Raw genomic sequence first — 11,509 nt, forward strand, 5'->3', positions numbered from 1 at the left:
TATCTTGGAGATCTTTTAAAGAGTAAATATTAAAATACTAAGTTATTTTTGTACAAATAATGGACCACTTAATTAAAAGAAGGGCTTAATATGTCACAAAATTTACTAGTTGATGCACATCTACTCATCTTCTCTTTACTATGATAGTGATTAAAAACATAGACTAATGATATTTTATTCACTCCAATAGTCCAACCACTACATTCATCTTGGGCTAGTGGATTTGCAGAATTTTGCAAGCCTGATTTAGAGCACTCTCTTTAGTGCTATATCTTCACCAACCAACACCAGAAAAGGTGGGTTTGGGGAACTAAAATATTTTATGTGGAGATTTGATTCCTCAAGCTACCCTGTTGCTGAAGTTCAGGTAATATTTATTCATATTTCATAAATGGAAAAAAAATCAAAGCATTTATAAACTGGGTGATTATCTGGAAAACATCACCCTGAATTGCAAATGCATGCTCATACAATATAAAGGTTTGTAACCATGAATTTGGAATAGCACAAGTGGTATAGCTCTAAGTGAATTCTGCAATTTATGGGAACCTGTTTGTGACAAGACTTTTATCACCCCATATACTCTGTAAACATTACACAGAAATATTTGAGAAATTTTCTTTTTCTGAAATGGCACGTAAGCCATAAGCTGCATTTCACATCTTAGTTCGTATTCCTGACAGTTAAGGGGCAAGATCATTGTTGACATAATTGGACTCAACTTCATTGAATGTGGCCCAAAAACCTATGCTTGAACAACAAAAGTTACATTCTTTGAAGTCTTCATCATTCTAAAATAGAAGAGATGCAGTGAAAGTCCCATTTGTCTTTATATTCTAAATCAGTGGTTTTCAACCTGTGGTCATCAGACCCATGGGGGGGTCTGGAGACTATGTCTAAGGGGACTGCGAAAGGTGACTATGAAAATAAAACTTCAGATCCCAGAAAAGATATTCCATTTTCCTGACTGATCAAAAGTATGTGACTAGCCCCACATCCAGGTTTTGACCAGCAAGTGTTGCTGTTACCATAGAAGCCCACAGTTTAGTACCCTTTCTCACGCTGCGTCAAATGCCATGCCAATCGCATGCAACATTTATATTTGACTTCTATTCAGTCCGTTTTCAGTCTAAGACTTCTATGGTAGCCGTCTGCAGACCACAGGCTGAATTTCCATATGAAGTCCGCACCTCCATTCAGAATGTTTTAAGGGTCCGCAAATGAAAAAAGGTTGAAAACTACTCTTCTAAATAGTAATCCAGCTAACAGACGCTTAAAACTTGCTGATTTGAGTTTGCACATAAATGGAAGCTTTGACAAAAATCTATACAAAAATGGACGCCTAAATCTCTCAAATAAGGACTTAGGAAGAGTCTCTGCCATGAAACTGGATTTCCCCCCCCCCCCCTTCCTTTTTTAAAATATAAGGAAAGGGACTTTCTGTGTTGCATCTACATTCTTCAGACATCACCTCTGCATGAGCCTTCCTTTTCTCTGTTGCTGCTTTTCAGCTCCTTGATCTCTTCACCTCTTCATCCAGGTATCTCCTTGGCCTCTGATGCTTCTCCTACCTTTTTTAGGCTCTCACCTACTTCTATGCACATCATGCTGTTACTGTCAGTTCAGCTTCAGAACAATTTTCAGTCACTTCATTACAAGTGACATAATGTTGTCATTTAGCAAAATATTTTTAAAAGGGCTTCTTAAGGCTTTAGAACTCACACTTTGTGAGTCATCTGAAGCATAAGCCCTATGATTCAAGATTAACATAACCTTGTTTTCACAATGAGGGCTCTAGGTTTTAACTAGCGCCCTATATTTTAGCACTAAGCTACAGAGTTTCCTTTACGCTGTCCTACAAAGTTCTTCACAATTTTTTAGGATAGCGTTGGAAAGTGCAAACTGCAATTAGATGATGTGAAGCACTCTCCCCTGGCAACACAGCTCACTGGACATCCACCTGTTTCAGAGATAAGCATGCCACAGAGGAGCAACTTCCTAACCCCACTTTTTCCAGCTCCTTACAACTACTGCATGCCTACAGCATGGAATGGACATGGATTTATGTGGGCTCAAGAGAAGAGGGAGCACATTATGTTGGCTCTTCTCCTCCCTTTCTGCTACTTTGAGGGATTTTTCATCCTCCCTTCTATTTGCTTGCCTCCAGCCCTCACAACTGCAATACATAGTTTATTTTATTGCCTTGGGTCTCAGCATAAAGCATTGTATTTACAATCCTTGGAGCTGCTCTTTGCTTAAAGATATTTTTGTGTAATTCATTTGCTTACCCACAAAAACTCTACAAAGTTATTTGTGTAGCAGAAGAATGTTTTTAGATATAAGGCTTTGCTGGAGTTAATGTCATCCTCTCAGTTTAAAAAAAGTTTTACGCTAAATAAAGATCTTGGGTCCAACTCTGTGCTAGTCCTTTAGTAGTCTCACTCCCCGTGCTAGGCTTCCACGGTGTTTAAGTTAGAGTTCCATCAATATCGAGTGATATAGGTTCCTAGCCTCCCAGTTCTGAAACTCACTTCCTCTCTTATTCTGAAGTTGCCCAAACAGGTTATTTTTGTGAGCCTCATTTTTATGGGGCATTTTTTGGGGGTGGGGGACATACAGCAGGAACGTTGATTAAGGCATGGAATTCAGGGGGCAAAGCTGGTTGGAAAAATTTCAGACCCATTTTCCAATGGAAAGTGGAATTCCATTTAAATTGAAACTCGTCACAAGATTAGTTTCAATTTTGCAGAAGTTTCATTTCGGAACAAAAAAATCAAAATGTTCTGACAACATCAAAACATCTTGTTCCGGCATTTTTGGAATAAAACTTCCCCCCCCCCCCCCCCGAAACTTAACAAAAAATTTGAAATTATACATTATAAAATAAAAAAAGAGTGCAAGCTGAAACAAAAGGTCTCTCAACTGCCCTGAAACAAAAAAAAAAGCTTAGCAATTTTCCTTTGTGCAGAATTTTGAGGGTTTTGTTCTGATTCGAAATGAAGCTAAATTTCAAAACCCTTTGCAAAATGAATTGTCATCCTTCAGCCAGTGCTAGATAGGAGATGGGGTACTTTTCCTTTGCTGCAAGGCCTACTTAGTTTCTGATGTATATGGTCAAAGTTATTAGTTTTGTGTTTATGGCCCCACTCCTGAAGAGACACGATTACCTTTACAAATAAGGTATTCCCACTAACTTTAATGAGACTGCTAGCATGAGTAAAATTAAGCACATACACAAGTGTATAAGAATCTGGTCTTCCATTTGATGTGGTCAGTGTCAATGGCACCTAAGTCAAATACCTCTTGAGGATATGATATGCCTAACTCTACTTGAAACCAACAGCAGTTACAAGCCTACAGAGCTCTGAAGATCTGGACTATACAGTCTAAGATAGATGCTTTTTTGGACAGTTGCTTATAAATGTAAAGTAAAATAACAGCCTTTTTCATAAGTGCGGAGAACTTTTAGTGCCTGCTGACTTCAGTTAGCATTGCAAGTGCTCAGCATCTCTGAAAAATCATGTACTAAATAAATTGCTGACTTGCAACATATAGATCCAAATCCTGCAAACCCTTATTCACCGAACTAGACCTTAATTGCCAGATCTCAATGAGGCTACTGAGGCAAGGGTTGACAGGGTCAAGCCCTATTTTTGTAGCAGTGACTCAATCACTACAGTGAATTTTTGGGGGGCAGAAAGGGAGGCATTATTAGTTCTCTTACTCTTGAAGAAAGATCATAGTAAGAGTACACAGTGTTAAATGCAGAACTGTGATAAGCTGACACATACAATGCTTTGAACATGTAATAATATTTCATGCAGAACTAACTTCTAACAACTGAAAATATAACACTCATGTGAGGTATACACAACATTAAATCACCATGGAGGGACCACGTAGTTTTAACTTTGTCTAACTGAATTTTTATTAGACCATAAATCCAATGCAAATCATATCATGCCGGTGTTCATTTTAATCAAGCCCATAGAGCCACTGGCCCCACAGGTCCTTTTCATGCTATGCTCCACGTTACTCAGATGCTTCATGCAATGTAATTATTGAACAATTACAACTATATTAAGACAACTGATTTTACAACACTCTTTGTATTTTACTCTGAATTTTTATATTAACTGGTTTTGATTTTTAAAAATCTAATATCAGTGTTAACAGAAGTTAAAAATAACCTTTACTTGTAGTTTTCCATTGTACCCATAGTATCTTCTCTGACAGCTCTGCCTAGTATTTTGTTTCATCTCTATATGCAGGTGTCCTTTATTGCCTAATAAGGACTGTATTCAATCAATCTGAAAACTATTTCCCGTTAAGTTATATTAAAGTTTATAATTAAGTAATATCCCTATGCCATTACACACTTTATCAAAAGATAATATAGCATGACTTCAGTTGTGTGTCCAGAGCTGAGGGTGTATAATAGTGTCAAAGTTAATTAACTCACAAAACACACCCCGATGAAGGAAAACATTACTATTGCACAAACATGGTATTGAAATGAGTTCACAAATGGATACTTTTAAAGATATTTTAGCATGAGTGCTTAATTTTAGCATTGGTGCTCACAGAAAAAACCCTCAAGAACAATCTGAATATTCCAGTGAGCTTCTCACATGAGTTTACAGAACAACAGGAATGAAATAAGCTTAGCCCACATAATAACTGAAAAGGCAGCTATTAAGCCACATTACTTTTAATGGAGAAAAAAAACTGGTCACAAACGTAACAAAATATATTAAAAGTGATTTTTTTTTCCCCAAGATGAATCTCGGCAAGACACGTTTTAAAAAATATTCCGATGTAAGTATCATACATAATTGACATCCATTAGGTTCAACTAATCTTTTTTCTTAGAATATGCATTAAGCATTAAAGGTTTGAGTGAATTCTCTGTTATTCCAAGATCTTCTGCACTTCTGGCTTGGATGATTTCAACTGGTGGGCAAGGGTGGGGGGAACAAGAAAACCACTTTTGGTTAACTTTTAAAAAATCACCATTGTTACAAAAACAACTAAAAAGGTTATAACTGAAATATTAAAAAGACATTTCCTCCCTATATATTCCCCACTTAGTTTGCTTTGTTTATTTAACAGAACTTTATATACAGTTATCTCTGTGTGAGTCTGTCACAGCAGATGAGTGAAAACCCATTTTAAAAAAAATTGGAAAATGTGATTGTAAAACCACAAAACTCAGCATGTGAGTGTAGTGCTGGAAACTACTTTCAATTCATTATTGAAATGGTCTTTATTTCAAGTTAACATGTCCCTTTAATTTGCTGTTCTTTATCTATGGGAACTAGACAAAACCCTAACAAACCCACTTCCTCTACAAACATATAAGCAAAAGATCTTCACCTGCAATTGTTCAGAGCATTGGCAAGGGAGTACCAGTTAAAAGATATTTAGAAAACTGGTGAGTATGACAGCCGTTTGGGTGGTTAGAGGAAGGATGTGGGAGGTAAGGAGGCTGCATACAGGCAGGAAAGCGACAAGGTCTCTAAAACCATTTTCAATACTCTGTGTTTCTTACAAACCTGCTCTGTTATTAATCATTCTAAGAAACAGAATGTATCAAAATGACTGATGAAAAACTGCAGTGTGTTCCCTTGCACTTGACAATATTCTTCTCCTTAAGCATCAGCCCCATCTCTCTCTCCCTCCCCAGTCACTACTGAATGGATCAGGCTATTATGTTCTCATTTTAGAATTAAGGAAATCCACATGGAACAGCAGCAAGGCAAGTTATTGAGGCAGTAGAAACCAGATTTCACATAATTAAAGAAACTTTGACTACATATATACTGTAGCTCTGCAGATGCAGCAAAATGTTGGCACCCGTGGTGTGGCATTTGGTATCTTTCACTAATCTAAATGTGGCTGGAAAGGAATTGAGATCAAATCAGCGGCCTCATCTGGGGAGAGAGAAGCCCCAGGGAACAGAGAAAGAAACAAGAAGCAAACCTCCTTTCAAATCCTACCACCCTTGGGCATTTTGTGCCTCTCTTCACTGAAAGAGCCCTTTGTCACACACACAAATCCTATAAAATCTAAGAGGGATAAAGGGTAGTTTTATTTGTTATTCCCCCCGCCCCCTTTTTCTCTCCCCTAAATTGCAGCAAATAAAGCCCTGTGATGTATCTCAGTTACCTCACTTTCTAGCTCAGTAACTAATAAAGCCTCAGCCTGTAGTTCAAGAGTTAAAATGGGGGTGGGGATAGCAATGGGACAAAACCAAAAACATGCAAATGGTCCAAAGCAAGAGAATGGCAGCATGGGTCAGAGCCCAGCTACACATGAGCATTAATTATTAAATGATTACATCATAGTTAGTATTTAGCTCCTCTAGAGCGCTTCAGATCCACAAAACATTAAACAGAAACGTGAATTGATCAAGCCGCACAGCACCACGGGCTCCCCCCAGCAAGCCTGTTATATTCTGCCAGAACTGGCTTACCCTCGCCCATCATCCTCACCATCAGCAGGGTCACAACAATCCACCCCCAGGGCCAACCCCGCAGCACCCGCAAGATCACCAACAATAAAGCTTCGGTTTTTCTTGGGGGGTAAACTACTACTGGAGGAGGAGCCAAAAACAAACGTTTAAGGAAAAATACATAAAACTGATGCAAGGCTTTTGCATCCGCAGCCTCTCCCCCTCCCCTCCTGGCACCGCTCCCCTTGGCAGGGCTCCAGCTGCACGCCCAGGCCAGGGGGCTCGGGGTGGAGGGCACCTGCAGCAGCGTTGCCCTGACCTCTCCCGAGAAAGCCACCCACACAAAGGAAACAACACAGCAGCGGCCGGCGGCGCAGCATCCCCCTCCCCGGGCCGTAGCCGGGGCCCCGGGGGCTTCGCTCCCTTACCTGAAGCTCAGCGCGGGGCTGGCGCGGCGAAGCCAAGCTCACAGCATCCCCCTCGCGGCGGGGGGCCCTCCCCAGGTGACTCCTCCCCGCCCGCCAACGCCGGCTCTTCCAGGGACCACACGGGCGCAGCAAGGAGCGGGGCGAGCTCCGGCGGCTCCGCGCCCAGGCAGCGAAGACCCCGGGAGCCGAGGCAGCGGCGCGCGGGCTGCAGCCGGGGGAAGGAGGGAGACGGGCGCGCAGGGTCGTCGCTCCGACTCGCCGCGTCCTCCCCTCCCGAGCGACAGCGGCGGAGCCCGGCTCCGGCTCGCTCCCCCGCCTGACAGATGGCGCAACCGCAGCCGCGCCCCCGGCCAACTCGCGCTGCTTCGCCGTAGCCGGGTCCCCCCCGCCCCCGCCGCGGGGGCGGCCCGAGACTGGCAGCCCCAGCCGGCCTATAGCGAGGCGCAGCGGTTGGGGGGGCTGCCGCAGTTATTGGCAGGCGGCGGCAGCAGAGGAGGAGCTGGGGTGCGATGGATTAGGTTGGGCGTCCCCGGCTTGCAGCGGGTGGGTGTCTAGGTGGGGCTGGTGCCTTGGAAGAGCTGTAGTATCAGGCACAGCACCCTTCGTTTGCCGGTCGCTCTCCCCTCTGCTCTGCTGTGCTTTGCAATCCCAGCAATTATCCCTTTCAGTAACACACTGGCGCCGAGGCTGGGGGCACCGGATCGATCTCCATTCTGACTAGTGTAGGGGGCAGGTAGCAAAGTTCAGAGAAGGTTGGAGCAGTGGGGCTGAAAGTAGCGGTGCCGCTGCCACACCCTCTGGCTTGAAGTAGTAATAATAAACACCAAATGTATGGTTTCCCTCATCAGCACCTCCACTATCAAAATTGTGCCAGCCACCCTGGGTTGGAGGCTTTAAACCATCCGCTTCTCCCCAGAAAAAAATGCAGGAGCTCGGAACTGGGGGCTTGGATAGGCCCATTGCGGCTTTAATGACCTTCTTCAAATCAAAGCTGGATTCTGGACCCTCATATATGGGGCGGGGGGAGCAAGTAGGAGGGTGTTGGTTAGGGCCCATCCATATTCTAATATTTTGCAATGTGAGGTTACAGTGTTGCCGGCTCTTTATTGCTCACTTGAAATATTTGGTGTTTTTCTCAAAGCACAAGCCCCGGTGTCCTGTGATTATATGAGACTGTCAGTTCCCATTTATTTTTAAAACAAGTCTCTTGCCTCATGGTGGCAGAGGTAAATATTAAATAAATGTATCCTAAAATTCAGAAACAAGAATGAAAAGAAAAATAACATTCTAGTCAAACAAACAAATAAACAATTTAGGACATTTGATGGCTTGGGATTGGCAATATATAAGCAAATACCACCAGTAAAATGTACTGTTCTCACCAGTACTGTGGTTATAACCATTTTCATGTATTGTGATTATTATTAATGGCAAATATTTAGCACTTATATAATGCCTTTCATCCAAGGATCACAAAGCACTTTATAGAGATTGATATTATTAGGTCATGAACTCTTCCGGACAGAGTTTGTGTCTACTTTTATGTCTATACAGCATGTAGCACAGGGCCCCCTTCCCCACTCTGCTCTTGACTTGGGCTTCCAGGAAGTACAGTAGTGTAAATAAACACACAAGAACTTTGTTTTGGTTGAATAAGGACACACTTCATCAACCATGGAAATAACAAATGAAGGGAAAAGTCTCCTGTGTTCCTTGCCACTCCCACATTGCCTCCTACACTGTCACCAACACTCCAACATTCCTTACGGCTTTCACTTCCACCTCCAACACCTATTGAAAAGCAATATGTATCCCAACTTCAAACTCGCATTATAAAGCAAACCCTTAACAGTAACCTCAGATGCTCTTGTTTCAACAGATGAGTACATCTGACTGTCACACATTCCTTATATTTTAGAGGTTATTCTCCCTTAACATTGCTGAGCTCTCCATTAAGATTCTCTGGGTGAGGGGTGAAATACAGAAGTGGGGAAAAAAGAAAACAAGAGATAAGATCTGCAGGAATAACTTATTTTAAATTTGTATTATATTTAATAAGACTACACCCTCTAAATGTTTCCTCTCGGGTTTCTGATATTTAACCCAGTGAAGCATTTGATCTTATTGATTTATGATGTCAAAAGAATTTCTTGATGGAATTATAGTCTTAATATGTTCAATTTAGGGCTTATTTCCTATCAGGCTGCCCACAGCAGTGTGATTACAAGAATATGTCAGCTTCCTGGATTTCTGTAGAGATGTTTTTTGTCTGTTCATTTTAATTTAGGACCTTGGTGTGCACATAAAGTGATTTTGTATGTGGAGCTCCTTTTGAAACCAATGGGAGTCAGTGAGCACAAAGTGTGGGCTATGTTGGGCCACAGTTGGGCAAAAAATTTTGAACAAAACCATTTTTTTTGCCAAAAAATGCAGATTCGGATCAACCAAAACATTTCACAAATTCATGTGGACTCAAACTGATTTTTTTTCAGAACTGCCAGTGAACTGAAAAATCAGTTATTTGCACAACTTTATACAGGGCCTACGGTGTTGTTGCTTAAGTTATAATTTGAATACAGAAGCGTGAACAAACAAACAAAAATTATCAGGATTTTAAGTAACAGTTCAAATTCCTTCCCGGTCTCAATTAAACCAGTACTTAATATGACTTTTCTATATTTAGGCCTGGTATATACTTAAAAGTTTTAAGAGCATAGCTATGAGCTACAAGCATAGTAATGCATATGAAAAAAATAATCACACTCCAATCTATATAGGTAGGCTGGCAAATACTCTAGTGTAGATGCAATTATACTGGCAAAAAAGTCCTTTTGCCAGTAGAGCTTCTGTTGCTCAAGGATCTTTTATACTTTTAAAAAACTCTGTATAAACTTCATTTCTGCTAAGAGAGTTTGGTGGTATAGTTATTCCAGCAAACCCTTTTTTGTGTAGACACAGCCTTAGTTGCAAGCAACAGTCGTAAACATAAAATAAATTTACTTTTACCGAGTTTATAAACATTAACAAGTTGAACTAATATAGAAGAGAAACAAATACAATGAAAAACAGGTAAACAATAGATGCAATCTTAATCTTAAACTCTAAGGGCTATATTGTGGCTCTAAATCAGTGTTAGTGGTAGGGAGAAGTGTGGAGATGCACTGTCTCAGAAATATTGGGTGAAATCCTGGTTCTGTTGAAGTCAATGGCAAAATTCCCATTGATTTCCAGGAGGCCAAGATTTCATTCATTGTACATGAGGCAGGCACAGTGCTTCAGGGGCGTGTGCAAGGGGGGATCAAGCAGGGGTTAGGGGGGCACAGAACTCGTCTGGCCCCGGGCTGGGGCGGGAGATGACAACTGCTTTGGCCCTGGGACTGTGGGGAGAGATCCAAGTCCTCCGGCTGCTAGGGGAGAGTGAGATCCACCGGCTACGGGGGCGGGGGGGAGGAGGGAAGGAGAGCCTGCTCCACAGGCCGGGGTTTGCAGCAGGGAGACCCAGCTCCTCCTGCTGCCCAGAGAGAGTGAGCTCCTCTAGCTGTGGAGGTGGGGGTGGGGAAGAGCCAGCTCTTCCAGCTGTGGGAGTGGGGGGAGAGCCAGCTCCTCTAGCCGCAGAGGGCACAGAAAATGCCCCTCCAAAAGCAGCCAAATTTTTATTCCTATGCATGCCCCTGCTTTGAAAAGTTGCAATGGGTGCTTTTCTTTCCAGTAGCAGTCTCGCTTTGCTGTGCTAGAGCAATGTGGAAGAAGAATAGAACTATGCCCCTGCAAGCTTTGGGGATTCCAGTGAAGCTAGAAATCCCAGGAGCTTGATCTCAGGCAATGCAATGGCAAGGTTTATGCCTGGCCCCTACAAAGTCGTTCAAGGTGAAGCCTTCTTGTGTCCTGTCCCCTAAACCTCCTCCCTTGCGCACTCTGGCAGGGCCCTGCACAATCTTAACTCTCCAAAAGTTAATAGATCTTGGAGACTACAGCAATTAATCAATAGGCCAAATGCCCTCTTCCCCGCGTGGTGTGGAGTGGAGCAAAACACATACCATTTTTTATTTTAATTTGTATTTTAAAAAAGAAGAATGCCTGTCCCAGGCTTTAGGTGCTTATGCTTTGAATTAAAAATACAATTGCATAAAGAAAATAAAACAAAACCAGCAGCTCTTCATCCCAAACCAGAAACCAGCCAACCAGTCAATGAAAACAGACCCAAACAATACCACATCAGCCACAAGCCTGGGTAAATAGATTTGCTTGGCTATGTGCCCCTGAAAGTTAAATGATTTGGGCTAGTACAGCCAAAATGGATGTGGGGGGGATGAGGGGGAGGGTAGTTCCAAAGTTGAAGGCCAGCCAACTGCCTCGTTCTAGCATCCTGAGGAGTTGCTGTGGTAATTCTTTATGGCAACTCCAGACTATCCTAGGGCTATAGAAACCAGCACTATCCCAGTGAGTTGCCTCCCTGCTGAAGTGCCACTACTGGAGAGGGAAGATTTGATGGTGAGTTGCTTCTTGAAATGGTCTAGCTGTCAGAAGCAGGTAGCTGGCCTAATATACACACTCTATTGGTGTTAGCCCCTGGCCTCCACCACTATTGTGAGCTGACATCAAGACATCTACCTTTAGGAGTCATTGG

General features: G+C 42.4%; 1 protein-coding gene across 6 annotated transcripts in view; it reads right to left on the reverse strand.

Annotated features, from left to right (window-relative positions):
• FYN (FYN proto-oncogene, Src family tyrosine kinase) overlaps positions 1-7,326 on the reverse strand; it is a 188,175-nt gene extending 180,849 nt beyond the window's left edge. The window contains exon 1 of one of the 6 annotated variants that reach the window (XR_006176222.2): positions 6,883-7,326. The gene's annotated coding sequence lies outside the window, so the exon portion shown is untranslated. The remainder of the gene's footprint in view (positions 1-6,882) is intronic. The other 5 variants (XM_065590250.1, XM_042857701.2, XM_008164940.4 and 2 more) reach the window with 5 other exon arrangements.
• Between the last annotated feature and the right edge of the window lie 4,183 nt (positions 7,327-11,509).

Source organism: Chrysemys picta, chromosome 3 (assembly GCF_011386835.1).
Source record: "Chrysemys picta bellii isolate R12L10 chromosome 3, ASM1138683v2, whole genome shotgun sequence".
Taxonomy (NCBI): Eukaryota; Metazoa; Chordata; order Testudines; family Emydidae; genus Chrysemys; species Chrysemys picta.